This window comes from Pagrus pagrus, assembly GCF_965226575.1.
Source record: "Pagrus pagrus genome assembly, chromosome: 3".
Classification (NCBI taxonomy): Eukaryota; Metazoa; Chordata; class Actinopteri; order Spariformes; family Sparidae; genus Pagrus; species Pagrus pagrus.
Window position 1 is genome coordinate 28,538,459 of NC_140187.1, and position 18,912 is coordinate 28,557,370.

General features: G+C 40.2%; 1 protein-coding gene across 8 annotated transcripts in view; it reads right to left on the reverse strand.

The window, feature by feature from the left end:
* Positions 1–18,912, reverse strand: part of foxp1b (forkhead box P1b) — a 167,108-nt gene that overhangs the window by 130,436 nt on the left and 17,760 nt on the right. For 7 of the 8 annotated variants that reach the window (XM_084349393.1, XM_084349396.1, XM_084349397.1 and 4 more), the window contains exon 2: positions 15,217–15,314. The exons of the other annotated variant lie outside the window; for it this stretch is intronic. The gene's annotated coding sequence lies outside the window, so the exon portion shown is untranslated. The remainder of the gene's footprint in view (positions 1–15,216; positions 15,315–18,912) is intronic. 8 annotated transcript variants of the gene reach the window in all.

The following is an 18,912-nucleotide window of genomic DNA, read 5'->3' on the forward strand; positions in this document are numbered from 1 at the left end:
AAATCATTACATTACAGCCCTTATTCTAGTTATAACACAGAGAGCTGTGGCTGTATATTGTTTTATCCCGTTTTCTCTTTTTAATCTATATATATTGTGATAATAATTGTTATTATTTACATTACAGTCACAGCATTTTTTGCTGTATAAATCACTGGCTACATTTACAACAACCATTATGATCACTTACATTGCATGTACAGATATAAAATAATATACACACACGTTTTTCCACATTATTTTTTGTGTTTTTATAGTGTTTTGTGTTGTCGTGTGCTTCTAAATAAACAATTGCTAATCACAAGTCATCAGTTAGCTGTATCTTAAAGATTCCCTCGACACATTTATTAAGCCATACCAATAATTGTCTAATGTGTGTTTGACTTGGTTTTTGCAGGAAAAAGTATAAAATCCTTAAAATGGCACCTATTACTTACTTACTGGAAATCCAGAATATATGAAAATAAATGCAAATATTTTTCATTTTACAACTTTAAAGGAACCGTTTGGAGTTTTTGAACACTAGAGGAACTATTGAGTAGAACCTGACTGATATACTGGTTGGCCGGTATTATCGGCTGATATTGGCCTATCACAGATATACCGAATGAAGTTTACCGTTTCAGTCCACTAGCGTAATTTTAGTTTATTATGAACCTATCAAATATTTCGGCCTCCGTGGCACATCATGGTCACAAGTGTTTGATAACACATTTTAAGGATTACTGAAAAAGAATGTGTGTATGTCGTTGATATTGGAATTTCTTACATCCTGATATTGCCATCGGCATCAGCCCCAAAAACTGCTCTACTACTGAGCAATATCTTTATGAGTGGTTCCTCATTTTATGTGCATCTTGTGTGTGCCCGAGGGCAAACGTTTGGACGGGGAAGTATATCAATATTATATTGTTATCGCGAAATGAGACAATACAGTGTCTAAGGCTTTGGATATTGTTATATCAAGATATATAAGTCTTGTCAGTCTATAATATTGTCACAATATCGATATCGAGACATTTGGTCAAAAATATCATGAAAATTGCAAGCTAGTAAACATGGATGTAAACCATGCATGATTTAAAATTTGTTTTTTTAAACGGCTCTGAGAAGACATACAACACAATTTTCAGACCTAGCATTTTGCTGAGAAACACTTCATGTATATGTTTGAAACTCCACAGTACCCCTTTAACTGCTGGACACAAGCTGCCTCCTACTTCACTGTAAGGTCTATTCATGTGCACAGGAGGCTTCAGGTTTGCACATCACACTTGTGTACGTGTCACAAATCGTGCTAATAGGCCCGCCTCTTAAAATCAGATTTTCAATGAGCTCAGAGGAAAATTTCAGCTTTGAGCAATGAATGTGAAAACAGCCTGCTAGTGTCAAACTCTGGACGTATATCATTCTACACAATGAAGCTCAAACATTCAACTGTCGGAAGAAAAGGGAAAAACACATTTTTGATTGGAGGAGGACTTTAAAATGTCTAACTTAGTCCAACCAACACTTCAAATGATGCATTAATAAGTTGATTCTATTTCAGCAGTAGATAAAACCACATGCTAACAGCACAACACTGATCTGCTTCTTCTTACACGATGTTGCACACATCTTCTTTTGGAACGTGCAGTGTTCCTCCACATGTGAAACAGAGAAAACACCGGAACACATGTTTGTACTAACCTGCAGCCATCCCCCCACTCCCTTCCCGTTCACAGTTCTCTTCTACCTTTATTTATGTATTCAAAAGAGATAATTTACAGTGATGGCATGGAAACTTCCCAGCATGCCTTTTAACCTGTCGTTTTTCACTCTCTCCGCAGCAGGATGTCCAGAGGAAATGCTTTATTAAGATCCTGCCGACATGAAGAGCTGCTGTGACTTACTGGTGCATTACTGTCTAAAAGGCAAAGTTATTTAGACCAATAAAAGGCTAATATATTGTTGGAGTGGAATTACACAGAAGTTATCTCTGCCTTAATAACATCACCGCAACCCCTGATGTTGTTTAGATCAATAAAGCCCATTAAAGTACAGACCTCAAGCGCAGATAAGACTGCACTGCCACAGCAAAATACTGCTCGCTCGCATTGTGAGAGAGCAGAGGTCTTTCTCTGGCAAACAAAAAGTGGCCAAAATGAGAGAAAAACACTTTGAACTTAATGCCATAAAAAGTTCAAATCCAATGAAGTTCATTGTCTGCCTTATGGAGCCTTCAGGTCTGCTGGCAAGGAGATAAACAAGTGGAAAGATGCTAATGGGTTTTAGATATCGGTCAGAAAGAGGAAAGTAAAGGTGTGCGTTTGTATGTGTGTGTGTGTGTGTGTGGAGGGGGTGTTAACACTATAACTGATATTAGAGGAAAGGTGAACCTGTACTACGGCCTTCAGCTGCCTCCCTGGACTGAGTTTCCTTGAGGCAGAGGAGGGCTTGAAACAGGTTCTTCTTTCTTTGTTTCTTTGTCCTCTTCAACTGTTACATAAGAGCTGAATAGTTCCATTTATTTTTAATCAGTGTTTCTATAATTATAATGCTGTCAGTGTAAACAGTTGCTGATTCTGAGGTATCTAACCCACTTCTGACAGGGGAAAAAGAGCTAATATAATGAAGTGAAACAGAGCTGCAATGATTAATCGATTAGTTATGAAACATTAAATTTATCGCCTACTATTTTGATTATCAATTAATCAGTTTGAGTCATTTTTTAAGAAAACAAAAGTCAACATTCTCTGATTTCAGCTTCTAAATGTGAATATTTTCTGGTTTCTTTACTCCTCTATGACAGTAAACGGAATATTTATGATGTTTTTCACCACGTTCTGACATTTTATAGACCAAACAAGCAATCGGTTAATCAACAAATGAATCGACAATGAAAATAATTGTTAATTGCAGCCTGAAAATGAATAAATAAATACAAAAGCAGGAAGAAATGTCACTGTTTCAGGCCATGTACATTGTTTTGGTCACCACATTGTATGTCCCAGTGGTAAAAGAGGTTTAATCAAACGGTGCTCATTCTTAGCAGTGTCCACCAGGTGATGCACTAAATCATCTGTGCAGCAACTGTCCATCAGCCCCCTGAGGTGTGATGACCACAGTCTGACCACTCCCCCGAGGCTCCGCCCCGAGTCGTGATGACAACACAGAAAGGAGAAGAAGCCTCAGGAGTGTGCATGTGTCTGACTGTGCCCGTGTGTGTGTGTGCATGTGTGCACAATCGCTTTTGGAAGTGCAGACAGCGTTCACGTGCACTTAAATTGCAGCACACAGAGACACCACAGGAAACCACAGGAAACTGAGTTTGACGCTATCTCTATAAGCATGCGAAAACACAAACAAGATTTTTTTTTTTTTTTATAAGTACAGCGTGTCCCCTATGGCTCATATGCCGTCAATAGGAAGTTTACAGACACCGAGCTACGCGGGTGGGGGAACTGCACTCAAAACAGACACAGTGTTAAAAAAAGAAAAAGCTTTTAAAAGGGTTTCTGCTGCTTTTTGCGCCCTCTCACCTCAGTATGTGTTTCAGAGGACCAGCCTGACAAAAACTGTAACTTCAGCCCCTGGAAAGCAGTGAGATCCTCCCAAAAATGTTCCCATCCTCTTTATCCCTTTCTTTTTGATGTTTGTGTTATGCTTCATCACTCTTGCTGTCATCGTCGAGCAGCTGTGCTGTTTTCACTGTAACACACTGCTGATTACAGCAACCAGGATATTTCATTTGCAAATAGGAGATTGTTATTACACCAACGTTACCTAAATACGGTGAATGACAGTTGTTTGCACCATTGAAATTTGAGGAGATAAAACTTAAGGGAGGAGCATGACTGTACTTCTCCATTCTCAGACCTACAGTTTTTAACAAGAGTGGAAGGAGCAGAAGATTTTATATTTATTTAACAAGCTGTTGAGTTTAAAAGTAAAATTGAGCTAAAAAAAAAGAAGAAAATCAGACAAATGCAGTATCTTAAAGAGGTTTAGATAATTTGACAGTGAATACAGAGACGGGACAGATTATTCTGTGTGTCCGACACACACACACTCAGACCACGGTAATGATTGTGAATAATATCTTTGTAAAATGATCAACCCTGACAATGTGATATTACCCAACAATAAATACATCACAGACAAAAAAAGGGGAGAAGAAAGAAGCTCTTCTTCCACCTCCAAGTGAAAGCATAAATAAAGTGTGCCCCATCTTTTACCTTCTTCAATTATCTTCCTTTTGACATACAAGCTGAGCACAGTGTAATTAACATCTCAGGAGATAATGGGGTCGCTACTCACTGATCAATCTCACACATATATTATTTGCCTTTTATCAATCCAACCTCCTGTTATTCTGGAAAGGAAATATTCCACAACAGATTCTTTTTTTAAAACTCCTTTTTGGTGGGGGCATTTAACAAAACTCTGGTAATAGGCCTAATGACTCATCCAATTGAGCTCATCTTCCAAAACATCAATTAGGCTAAGAGACCCAGCTTGCACTCAAATAGAGCTCCTGCTATCACAATAAATAACAAAAAACTTTTCTGATTCATGCACGATGTAACCGTGTTGTCAGTATCAATCATGGGCAGCTTCACGACACAGACAGAGTGAATCAAAACATTGTAGATTCTTAGAGATTGATCTCTCCGGGCCTTCAGCAGTGACAGGTGTTGCTGCTGGACCCTCTGAATTTATTTCACCTTCTCAGTGTGGGATGAAAACACTAATGGAAGTAAGTTTTAATGTACATTCTTAACTCATTAAAACTGAAGATTTTTACACACATTTTTTACTGTTATATACAAAATATTCACTTTTTTTTCAAACTGAATATCAAAATAATTAATAGATTATTAAAATGTATTGATCAATTCATCCTTGCAGCTTTAAATCACAGACTCCAGTCTACAACTTCATATACAACATAATCTATCACCAATCATTAGGATTATAGTTAGGATGAAATCATTTGCACAATTTGCATTATCACCTTTTTAACTCATTGATGCTTTGTTTTGTGTATAATCCTTTGGTGGCTAAACTGAGATTAAGCCACCGCCAAACTGAGATTTAGCGACCGCCATCATGAATACTTTGAATGCATCACAACACAACCAATAAAAGTTCAGCCAGTGCAATCATATCTCTGTATATCATTTACAAATATACAACTCGGTATCAATGTAGTTTGTGACGAAATTTAATCTATAGGATTTGTCAACATTTTTTTTTCAAGACACTCAACACAATTTCCTGTACATTTGTGTCCATGTGAAGGAATCCTTAAGATTACATTTTGTCATTATTTCACAAATGTATGTTCTATATATCTGAACTCGCAGTCTTTTCCTAAGCATAACCAAAAAGAGACATTTTGTGACTCTTTCACAAATTGAAAATACCTCTTCCTAACCTTCACCAAAGTGCTTTTATTTAAGGGAAATCCTGTAGATCATAGTTTGTGACAATTTAACAAACCATGCCATGATACTGTTGAAACATACTGTAACTGCAACAAGTTTTTCTGAAAAGATTGTGTGCTAATTAGTTATGTTACAACCCTGCACAAACCAACAACAACTGCATGTCAGACCAAGCAGGAATAGTGACTTGTCTGACCCCCTACATTGTGTACATGACAGAACTGCACAGTGTCTCTCCCTCAGGTTATTTGCCAGATGCCTTTGAACAAACCTCAAATCAGGCCTGATATTTATGTTTGTGTTGCTGTGCGTGTGCGTGTGCGTGTGCGTGTGCGTGTGTGTGTGTGTGTGTGTAAGAACAACACAGACACACGGCTAACTGGCGGTGGTAGAGGGAGATCAACATACAGTAGAGTACAGTTAGGAGCAATGATTGAATACTTTAAGGGAAGAAACCACACTTCCTCTTTAAGAGACTGAGCTGGGTGAAGTGTGTAATAACTGTGTCCGTGTAATGACAACTGCTGCCGAAGTTGCATCACTTACAGATCTAGTGCTGAAGCTAAGGTGCTAAACCTCAAGACTGAGCATAACACTGGCCATTACAGTATCTGGTAACGATGCTAGCATTTTTAGCTCCAAAGCTAACCTCTATTATTTGTATCTACTATTGTTATCTACTCATGCAGTCACTTAAAATAAAGGTGTTTGATGTAAAGGGGACTGTAGGCTTTTACTGTAAAAACTAGAATGGCACTCAGTAGAGTGTATACCTCCACCAAGGCCCAACAGTCCCCTTATGCGCTGACTTAGATACCAGCCACCTAAATAAACCTGATAGTTTTCATCAAGATCCATGCATTTTTCCAACACAAATGTCAAAAATCTCTCAATGAAATTCCAGAATGCGTCTCTTTACTCGGCTCCACACCAAACGTTAATTGGGTCTATTCTGGGCCGAGACCCATCCATAAAGGATACATAAGATAGTTTCTGTGTAATTGTACATGAGTGAAAACATAACCTCTGTGGTGTAGTGGTTAGTGTTGACTGGGCAATTAAGGTTAGTTAGTGTTAGAAAAAAAATCGTCTCGATTAAGCAAATCCAGAAGTCAGTTTTCAGAACTTTTTGACAGGAATTTCGTCTGAAGCATTTTAAGGACAAAACAGGTTTTATGCAGGTGTTTACAAGGAGCTATGTTCACTCCTGTTTTTATTTAGTAAATGTGCAGTTCAGATGGGGAGTTATGTCTGTTGCCAGCAACACAATACCTGACAACATTAAAAGAATGGAATTTATGCATGTGACCTTATGTAGTTAACGTTGTCAAGCACCAAAACTACTCAGGTCGGTAAAAAGATTGTGGTTTTGGTTAAAAAAAAAACCCACAAAAAGTATGTTTATTATGTTAGTCAAGTAATGTACAGTAGATTAAGTATCTAGATACCAGCGGGCAAAAGATGATGGACGAGTGTGGGGTGGATCATCCTTTCCTGTGTGAAGCAAATTTATTCCAACCCAAACTGTGATGACTTATTATTTCCGGCATTCTTAAATTTCCTGTGATTGCCAGAGGTAACGGAAATATAATCTACCTTGTGTATAACCAATTGCATTCGAAAAAAATACCAAACAATGAATACAAGGTGTTTCTTGGTTGAAATAAGGGGAAAAAATCTGCCAATGGAACAAATCAAAATTGTCTGAAAGCCAGTTCCATTTATCTCACCAAAATGATACTTTCTAGGTAATTGTGTCTTATATTAAGTGTAATGAGCTACTTTTGACTGGAAATTAGAAAAAGATACTTGGTAAGATTGTGATCTTTTGCCTGACAATTAAGTAAAGTTAATGTGTTGAGGTCTTGAAACACAGCCACAACCATAGTTCCAGATGGGATATCATTGCCTGCTTCACCATAACTGTAAAATTTAATAGCTGAAAAAAGGATTTTCCCATCCGCCCATGATACCTTCACAAATTCTATCAAAACCTCTGCTAGCTTTCTCCAGTCTTTTTGACTATACAGACGCCATCTAACATAGCATAAATTGTGCATGTCAGAAGGATAATATACATACACTCTTTGAAGGTCAAGAACTTTGAAAAGACATAAAATCACCAGAAAAAGATATAAGAGCTGATCAAAAGAGGTGAATCTGTGACAATCAGCGCTGTTGTTGCTGCGGGGAGAGTTATAAGCTGCTGCACTCTGAGTGTATTATTAACTCAACGCTGCCTGGACACGCGGGGGTTGTTTTACAATTTAGGCTTTAACAGATGTGCGTTTTATGTGGCAGGTTCTCCAGAGTTTAGATGCCGCTGTCCACGTAGATGAGGCCGTAAGGCAGGCCATAAAACCTGCCTTTGAAACTTTGGGGCGGATTAATGCCGTCATGACAGCCAGCGAGCACAGATCTGAACGGCTCACCTTTTTTTCTCAGCACCACCCCCGTGTTTACTGCTCGGCATCCCACCAGACCGGGCCAGGTGAGGAGTCGTGCCTGCTACATGTTCAATCCTATCTGGCTAATAAAGTCTGTTCGTGGGTGGTATGAAAGGACGTTGCTCACACTTTAAAATGAGAAGTTTACCCTAACGTGAATATTGTATTGTATGGTGACAACAAAGGTGTCTGTACTGCAACTACAGTGTACGGTGTAATTACTGGGATTTACAAACCTTCAACTCCCCCCAACCCCACTGCTTTACAAGGTGGAATTCCTGGCAGGGCACACTCACACACTCACACACACAAACATACAAACACACACACTCTTGTGGGCCGTCTTAAAACACACACTCTCTTTAACACTTACTCACATGCTCAATTTTGTTAATTTTCTCTAATTTACTACACAGATCATCGTTTTCTCTTCTCTGTAAGACCAGGAGACATTTTTTGTCACACAATCTTAAAGCGCCACGCTCCCTTTTCTCAGTGACCTGTGCTGACTTTGATGCCTCCTCCTGGGCCAGGCAGGAAGGCATGCTGAGTGAGCTCTCTGCTGGCTGTATCCAGAACCCAGCCTCTTACACAATACAGCCAGGCCGGCCCTGCAGCAGGCCAACCCCTCCTCCTCAATAACCCACTTCCCATTCTTGATCAAACCTGGAGGATTGTAGTGTGAGGGTGGAGATGAGAAAGATGGGAGGAGGTGTGTGTGTGTGTGTGTGGAGGGGGGGGGGACGGCACATCCTGCGTGAAACCGCATCCTGAACAAGCATCGCTGCATCTCACTGTAAATAAATACTCTCTCCTCCGCGCAGCTTCCGTCAACTGTCACCGCCTTGGCTCCCAATCACCTTCAAGTCCAAACAGGAAAGTGCAGGGAGGCGAGGGAGATGGCAGATATGAGCTTTAATTTGCTTCTCGCTGCACTTTAGCCCGGGTGCACACCGCTTCCTATTCTCTTGCTCTGACCAGCTGCCCCGGCTTCGTTCCAGACCCTGAGTCCTTCCTGTCACCTTTCATTACCACATTATCCAGGAGGAGGCTCCCTGCGTAGCTGGGAAATCACCATTTGGAGGTACTCCCCCCCTCCGTTTATGTAGTATTGTCTGAGACATTCAAAGCCACGCGCGACATCCTCAAAGGAGTGCTGCTGCCTTGTTACCTGCTAATCCCCCGGTGCATTATCACAGGAGATGCAACTGAACAACAGAGCATGACGAAGGCAACAACTGAGACATGACAAGCTCTCAGTCTGTAAACTGCTTTGTGTTGCAAGACTCCCATCAGACCGGCTTCAACGTGTGAATATCTATTATTTGATTAAGTGTTAAAGCCTGCATGTTGGGATGACAAACCGACCTGTGTAATATTATTTTCCCTTTCTTTTTTCTGTAAAGCATTTTGCAACCTATTGTAACAAATAAAGTTTATTATTCTATAATTTCTTCTATGACAAAATGTATCTGATGACAGACAAAATGAGGATGAGAAAATAGAATTTATATGGTAGCAGCTCCACTTGTTTATCCCATTGTCCTATTTCCTATTTCAACTTCCTTCAAGAGTAAGAGAATCCAGGCCCTCAGTCCTCCAGCACTTCTTGCATTGTTTTATTACACTTGACTGAGTTGAGCTGAAAATTGCATGCAGCTGCTGACTGCAGCGCATCAGTGTATGGCCCGGGCATCGCATTGCCCACCAGGCTTGAAAAATCATTCAGTAACTGATCTGTCAAGATTGAAAGCCACATCTATGCTTTCTGTATGGCTGCTTGTGTTATACAGAAATTGAATGTTCACTGAAATCCAAATGGTCACATATAAACCTGTATAGTTAATACTTAAAGGACACCAAGCAGGAGCATACATTTTGTTAGAGGAAACAAAAGAGAAAGGTCAGCACAGTGGTGCAATCAGGCAGTTTAATTCTTTTTCAAGGCAACATCCTCATTGGGTTTTTTTGTTGTTTGTTATTTGAAGTGATATATGTCTTGTCTCGCACCTGAGTTATTTTGCCAAGAAGAGCACATCCTATTGTTTGCAAAATATAAATTCTGAATACTTTAAATGATTTCAAAGCTCATTTTTACAGTATCGATACGCCAGTACAAGCTGCTTTTTCCGCTCTCCTCTTCAACAGCGTGTTGACACATGTACCGCTGTCATAGTTTTGTTTTATACATGTTCTTGTGCACGTAAAAGATCATGAAAGTTAAAAAGAACAACAGCAGCTCCTCTCCCATAGAAAACACTGCTCCTGAAACGCCTCATCAGTAGTCCCACTTTTAATTTTGTGACTTTGTGACATCACACTACATCACCATGTCACACATATGCATAATTAATGTTGCAGCTAGTTTGGCATGCAAGAATTGATCTAGCAGAGCTGCTCTGTTGTTGTAAGTGGTGCTGGGTCAGGCCTGTGTAAGCTGACCAATCGGAGGAGGCTGGGTATTCTGGATGGGGGCCTTAAAGAGACAGGAGCTAAAACAGAGCGTTTCAGAGAGGGGGGGAATACAGTGCTGCAGCACTGGACAGTATGAGAAAACTGATGCGTTTTTTGAGCACTAACGCATCTAAACCTAGTCTAGTAGTAACCCAAAATAAAATTATGAACCTGAAAATGAGCATAATATGCCTCATTTAAATCATGTTCGTCTTAACACGCTGTACACAAGCCATGTCATATCTATCTTTTAATAAAAATCTAAGATTGGTTGTCGTCGAATTTTCCTGGTGGTATCAAACATGGTATCAAATATTGATATTTTTCAAGGTATTGTATCGAAGCTAGAAATTCCAGTATTGCAGCAAGACTAGCGCACACTTGGTCCCTCTTCTGATACATATTTTATTGTTTTCACCGATAAATTGCATGAGTCAGCTGGGATTAAGATGAGGACAGCCCTCGTCCTGAACCGTTTAATCCATACACAAAACCTTTGTTAAAATAGCAGCACAGCAATTTGCTGCTTTAACAGTGATGACATTCTACATGCAAAGGATGCAATGCGAGGCCGCTTCAATTCAAAACCATAAAAACAATGATATGAGGATAAAGGATGAAGGAAGTAAGTCTAAGCTAAATTAGCCTCGCAGTTAAGCATTCTGTGTACAACAAAACAAGAGTTGTTTCAGTAAAGAAGCTCCTCGCTGTTTGAAACAGGAAGAGCTGATAACTGTTATTATTTTCTAACCAAATTGGCAGTTAAGATAGGAGCTTCATGCAAACTCATTCATGGGAATCTTGTGCAGGAGAGACATAAAGTGACAGATATAAAGCCAAAGATTTAGTGCCATCTGTCCATAGTCTTGCATTTTACATCTTATCAGAAATCAGCTGAATGTGATTAAGCGAGTTCCTCATGTATCGGGCCTCTCTCTCTCTCTCTCTCTCTCTCTCTCTTCAAAGCTCCAGCAGTGTTAAGCGAGCCATTCTGCAGAGCTGTTTCATTTGTGTTAAGTTGTGCCATCTTGATCAGGCGCTTACAGACGCCCTCCTCTTTGCCTGAGGAGAAGGCTCGCTGGCCAGACAAATTACTTTAAAAGAGCAGCATCTCACTGAGCATGTCACAACCTGCCCAGGGGGGAGTGTGAGTGTCTGCGGGCTTGGGTGTGTTTATGTTTTATCCTCAGGACCCCCGATTGTTGTTCATTTCCTGTACAAAGGCAAAATAAGCACATAAAGGCCAAAATGTGCTCTTCCCCGGCCTTCACCCACATCACAGCACTTTTCCGCACAAGTGGCTGCCGCAGATAATTATACAATTAAAACAATTTTCCGCATCTATCAGTCAGACTGATCTAATTCACCATTCGAATGACACTAATGGAGCAAAGCCTCTTTCTCTCTCCTTCCCCCAGCGAAGCCTTTTCCTCTGTATCACACCACGCAGCAAAAGCCATCTGCAGGAGAGGGAAACAGAGAGGCAAGAGGAATGGTGTTGTATTTGTTCAGCAGGATGTTGGTGAATAAAGTTAAGACCCAGCAGTTTTCATTACGACCCGTAGTGCGGCGAGGAAATAGGGAGGTTCATTTGATTGTTGGTTCAAATTAACCCTTGGGTAAAGAAGAAAGAAGAAACAGAGTGACCCTCTTATTTTCTGAGACAACACTCCCCTCAACCAACGCTGACATTAATAATTCATCATGACAAAATACATTACCAGGGAGGCTGAATGTGAAAAAAAGAGGAGTTGAACGTGACAGAACAACAGTCACATTAAAGCTGGGTTCAGACAGCAGTGTGCGGAAAATGAAAGTGTAATCTGTCATTGTTTAAATGAGCTGGAACAAGCATTCCCAATTCAAAATTTACATTGAACTGTGTGTCCAGTGTCTGGTCTGAGGAGAAGTATGTGCCATTTAGACAGACCCACACAGGGTGTGAACGACACAGGGAGGATTTAGCCAAACCTTGACCTGGATATCCTGCATCTCCGTCCACCCAGTGTGCACGAGGAACACAGATAGGAACCACTCCTACACAAGTTCAAGGGAAATGCTCGCATGCCGTGGCTCTGTCCTTCCCCAACCAGCTCCACCGAGTACAATGGCAGCAGAGAGTTTTATGTTTATGAGCTATCCTGATGGGGATACACATATCCATTAGATATGAGTCCGCCTATGGAGGGGGTCTAGTATTAACCCACAAGCAAGTGCCCCATCAGCAGAGAGGAAAAAGCTGCCTTTTATGGCAACAGATCACAGACTCAAGCCATTGGCCACAAAGCCCACAAATGAGGCGTTAAGTGTAGTGGAGAAAGAGGAGCAGGGAGATATGACCCTCTCCTCATCCATGCATGAATCTGCCCTCTGCCTCCATCTTTTTCCTCTCCAACACTCCTCCCCCAAATAAAAAAAGATCAAACCATGCCCAACAACAGTCATCACAAAATAACAACTGTCACCTGCAGCAGAATTCATCAAAGCACTGGTAATGTTGCAGCCCTGCAATGTAATTTTTATAATTGAATATTAATTCTTCTACAATATTTAGAGAGATTCCATAATGGATGTTTTCTGTAATTAATTGCCAGACAGAGGCAGGGCCAGTGCGGCAAAGTTAAAAAACACAACCTGACACTGAGATTGGGAAAGAAGAGTGCGGAGAGGGGCCTGCTGGGAAGGTTTCATCATCGCGCCTGACCCCCCCTGCTGCTGGCAATGGCAGGAGATGGGGGGGAGCAGGGAGGAGATAGACTCCTCTTCACAGTCAGAGATTTAATTGCACGCAGATTCCATTACCTCTGCACAAATGTCACATTCTCTTCTGATCAGGGGGCACGGCAGCCACTGGCAGCATGGCTGGCGAGCCGCCAGACTATAGTGCAGAAAGTGTTCAGCCAATCAGGGCTCCCGGGGCAGACAGAGGTGAGGAGAGGGACAGAAAGACTTGAGTACACCAAAGATATTAAAAAACAAAGGAGAGTCACGAACACAAAGCTGCTGACGGTGCAACATTCAGGTAGAGGGCAATATGCTGGATGCTAACAGATGTCAAAGGTTTCATTGATTTCAGGTGTGGAATTAACTCTATTATTATCATTATTATTATTATTATCATTATTATTGCTATAATTAGTAGTATTACTATCAGTATACAATTTAAGTTGGCAGAGGTTGGCAAATATAGGTGTGTAATATTCATATATTTATAAGATCATACTACTGTATCATGACAATGAGACGACAAAATGACCTGGCATTTCAATCTGAAAATACCTTTCACACTGCACGAAAGCAACAAAATTCAACTTTCTGGAGAAAGATAGTTGATTGCAGAGTCTCATCCCTATGTTGTTACTCTCTGAGCGTCCAACCCAGAGAATCAGTATTTGACGATATGGGGATGAGACTTAACAATCCGCCATTGTTCTTCTAAAGATACATTTTGTTGCTTTAACAGTTTCAAACACTCAAAACTTCATCCTTCTACATTCACAAAAGACTATTATTATTGCATTTTACATTCATGACAAAATCATCTGAGCTCATCATGCACTTTGCGAGCTAGGACTTTGTCTAGCATTGTGAATGATTAAACTTTGTTTTTTATAAATTCATGATTATTTAAAAAAGGCAAAAACTTCCATTTTAATTACAGTTACCAGGGCTGCAACTAACAGTTCTTTTATAGATGTCAAATAACCTACAGATTATTTTCTCGATTAATCAATTAACTACAAAATAGCAAAAACTGTCGATCATGTTCACAGAGCCCTGGGACATGTCTTAATATGTCTTTTACTTTGTCCAACCAACAATAAAAAACCCAAAGATGCTCAGTTTACTTTGACAGAAGACCAAGAAAACCGACAAATATTGACATTTGAGATGCTGGAACAAACTCTTAAAAATTACTTAAACGATTGACTGATTGATTTATTGACTGATTGATTGATTCTAAAGATATTTTCCAATTAAAAGTCAACAGACAATGACGTTATTATCATGAAATGTTGTAAGGAGGTGAAAGTTTTAGCCAGAAATCCTTCAGTTCAAAAGCTGAAATTGTAACTGTTGCCTAAAAATTTACCTTATTTATTTGTTTATTTGACAGGGACAACAGACAGCCTCTTAGCTGTACCAGAGTTAGCTATAAGCTAGTTTACATCTGTAGACCCTTGGCAGGATTCAGAGAAAGAGGTCTCTTGTAAGAGGTCACAACTGTAGTTAAAGATTCTACTTATACCTGAGTATTTCTCTTACCACACTATACAACGATTATATAATAATGATCAGACAGGTAGTTAGCAACTAGGTAGGTAGTTAAAATGACAGAGTGGACAGATTCTTCGAGTTAAATGCACTAAGATCATATTATTGTTTAAAGCATATTAATTTAATAGGTCTGAATGTGGACCTCCACGATGAGGGGTTTGTGAAGCAGCCCTGATTGGCTCTGCTGACTTTCAACTGGGAAAACAGCCATTCAGCAGAGCTGTCCCAAGCCTTTTTAAATCGCTGGCAAAATCAGACATGTGGGCAGCAATTCAGAGGCCTGGAACCAGTCCACACAGATACAGTCCTAGAGTGTAATTTATACAAAACAACTGCAATATTGGTCAGTAAAATCGCAATTAGATATTTTCTCCAACATATTCCACCCTTTTCTGGACTATTTGTGTCTTTTCACATCCATGCTCACTGAACTAAACTATTAGCCCGATGAAATGCTCAGAATACATCTGTGGGCTCTGATTCAAGCTAATTAAGGCCTGATATGAATAAGTCAGACCTAACACCGTTTTGGAGCCACTTCACAGGAAAACAGCACACACATTACTGTATGAAATAAGAGACGGGATAGTGGGAGGACTGCCACATACCCTGATCACTGGTGCAGGACAGACTGGCACTCCATTCCTCCAATCAGAACTCAGATCACAGTTTGGAGGGCAGGACCACGGGGGTTTCACAGAGGACACTGACAGAGAAAGACGCAGAGAAAGAGAGAGAAGGAAGGAAGGGGAAAGATAAAACTATTACAAACAGGAAGTGAAAGGTGGGGAAAGCCCCTAGCCTGGTCCAATGAGCCCACATGTACAGAAATGACATAAGGCAGGCAAAAGTAAAAGTGATTGTCAGCCACAAGTGTTTGATATGTTATGACACACTGATTCCTGCTGGCATGTCCTGGCCTACATGCATATCAAGGCACCTTTCATATCTGAACATGCAGATAAGCAACGATGACGGACACATGATGTAAAACGTGTTTGTATCCAAGTCACTGGTTTCTGTGGTTCATGTCACAGTTTCCCTTTATTAACGTGTGAGAGCACTTTTAAAAACACCCACACTAAAAAGTGCTGCATTGATTTCAAATAGCTGTACGTGGTCTCAATCAAATCAGATAAGGGTCCCATTTTTAATGAAAATGTTATGTATTATCAAATCGGTACACAGATGTGTGTATAACAATTTCAGTATATTGGGCGGTATCAGAGGCATTCCCGATACTGGTATCAGTAACAGAACAACCCTAATGGACATTAATTTAAATGACATAGTAGGCACCCACACTTAACATTTGTTTCCACTGCCAACAGGATCTACAAGTTGTACATATATATTTTTATATTTTGAGTTCCCCAAAAAGAACAATTATATGAGGGGGAAAAAAAGCAATGTTAAGTACATTACAGATACCACATTACATAAATTCAATTACAACAAGCTAACAAAATAAACATGATGAGATATTTAGTCCAAAAAGGTAATTTAGAGTCTGATTGCTCAGGAGAATGCAATCTCATTAATACAGTGACCTACAGGCCCTGCAGTGTTCTCCGCCTCAGTAAAACAAAAACAATTATTTGTAATATAATTTCTTACATAAATGATGCATGACTACCACTACAAAAACATGCTAAACAAGCTGGACATTTTGTTTATTCGGAAACCTGGTGTGGAGCTCAAAAGCATTCATCTGTAGCCAGATAAACAAGTGGAAAGATGCTAATGACTTCCAGATACGGTTCAGATCATGCAAATGAGGCAGCAGAATGGATGGCTTCTGGTTTTGTCCCTGTCACAGGAGTCATGGCTGCATGTGTGGCTTGTTGCCCTGTGATATATATGTGTACCACTTTGCTGTTTAATGTGGGACTGTGTCTCCGGCAGCACAGTAAAGCAATTCAGCTCCCAGTTAATTGGCCTGTTCTGTGAGGGAGCGTGTCAAAAACCAAATGTATAACTCTGTTTCTGTGTGGAGTCATGTAGCTCTCTGACCAGACACAACAAACCACAGCCCCGACGTCCCAACTCCTCATAATTCACCAGTGTGGAATTCAACTAACCCCATTAGTGCAGCCGTTGTTTCCACAGCCGGGCCACATTCCTGGGCCTGCCATCGGCCCTAGATAAGACCCCTCTGATTACTCCGTTGCATCCCTGTCATTACTCCCAAAATATGTTGATCCCAACAGACAGCCCTCACCCCCTCACCCCTTGGATTTATGGCTGCTCTATTGTATCCCAATGCCCCTCAAAGTGGAGCAGTGGCTTTCTAAAAGTCCCCTCACTTTCGGATCAACGGCGATCGGTCTTCCACGTACAGCTTACTCCACTACTTGATGGGAAGATTAAAAAAAGATAGGATTTATGTGCGGTCTCACAAAGAAGATGTTAAAAAAGCACGGGAGAGCATTTTGAGTCTTTATAGCAAATTAACAAGCCCTGGATTTTAAAAAGTGGTCACGTATAATTGTGTAATCTGTCCATAAAACAGACTAAACAAGCAAACACTTTGAGCTATACTGCCAACTAAGACGCCGACGTACAGTTAAATATTTTTTACCTCCAACTGTAAAGCATTCTCACTTTGTGGCCATTTGCATGCCAGCTGCTCAACACTCACCTCCCTCCTTCTCTGGAAACATGTGGTTGTAATCCCCCCTTTTCACTCAAATTGCAAACTGTGTCAGTTTCTGAAGAAACTCCACATCCAGCCACTTTGCAGCATGTGTGTTAATTGCCACTCATTTGTGAGTTTCCAGGCAAACTAGACAGGCATTTGAAGCTGTCCATCCTTGTTGAGGTGTATGAGAAATTAGCACCCGTCAGGTGCCGAATGATGGTTTTTGCTATATAAATCAGAACAGTCACATACCGAACACTTGGAAACATATTTGTTGTACACTATTCTATACTACTGTTGCATAACAATCAGTCTCACTATACATGATAAGAAAGCAACTTTGAAACTGACTGAAAATTGTATCAGTTATTTTAGATTAAATGTAATAAATGGATTTTAGTCTGGTGTGTTCTGTTAGATTATGGCTATAAATGGGTCAGTCATATTTGGAGGTATGTGGCACCTCATTGCATGGGTACACAGGACTACATTTACATGCACACTATTATAACAAAAATGAAAATATTCCAAATTTTATAGGGATCATCCTGAAGGATATATCTGCTGGTTGATATTATTAGTTGATATTGGACTACTGCAGATATATCAGTTTTGGTGTGTTGTCTGACATGTGCCAACATGAAATTTTGTTTTTTACAGAACAAAATGCAAAAAAGATGCTGGTGTAGGTGTAATTAACTTAAAATTAACTGTTTCATACTCTGATGTCATTTGGGACATTATTTGTATTGTTAACTGTAAAATAAGCTTCCTCCCTAATGTTCTTATCTCCTGAATATCAGTAATGACATAGGCCCCGAAAATCTGCCATTGGTCGGGCTCTAATGTAAACAGCATATTCTGTTTGGATTATCAGAATTAGGCCTTATTCTCAATGTAACATTTTCCGATAAAACAATCAGGGTTTTTACCACGGTTTGCAACACACAACCTCTTTCCTGTTGGTGGTCAGCTCTGTGTGTTGTCACGGATGACTGTACAACCAACTAGTCAAATAGAGATGTTTGCCCACATTACATTACATTATATTATATAATATTACATTACATTATATTATATATTATATATGATATCCCAACGCAACCTTTTCAAGGTGACTGAAGGAATGATAGAGCAGATCCAGCCATTCCAATGTTCTATATTCTGAAGTGACAAACAAAATGTAGGAGTTGTCATGTTGTGCCATGATTTACAACAAGGAACTTGTTTAACACATTCAAATAGTCGTAAAGAAGAAGAAAATCTGAGAGTGAAAAAGGAGAAGGGCACAATATGCCATAAACAAGAGGTGATATTCTAAAAAGACTGTGGACTCATCTACAAAGTCTAACTGACAATCCCTCAACAAGAGTCGAGCCAGTGATCAGGTATTGCAGGGATGGTGACTGCACTGGGGGACATTGGTGCGGTATCGGATCAATGGCTTGACCCATTAAGTCACACCACTCCCAGTACCTCATCTAATAAGAGGCGGTCTTTGGGAACACCCATGGCTGACCCATGCTGCTGGGGACAATTACAAGAGAGTGGTCTTTCAGGGCCGACGCCCACTTGACCCGGTAGCATAAAGACACGTAGGAGATCCACATGATTTAAACTCCTCCCCAAGACGTGCTGACAAGGTTAGAGGGTCAACGCAGAC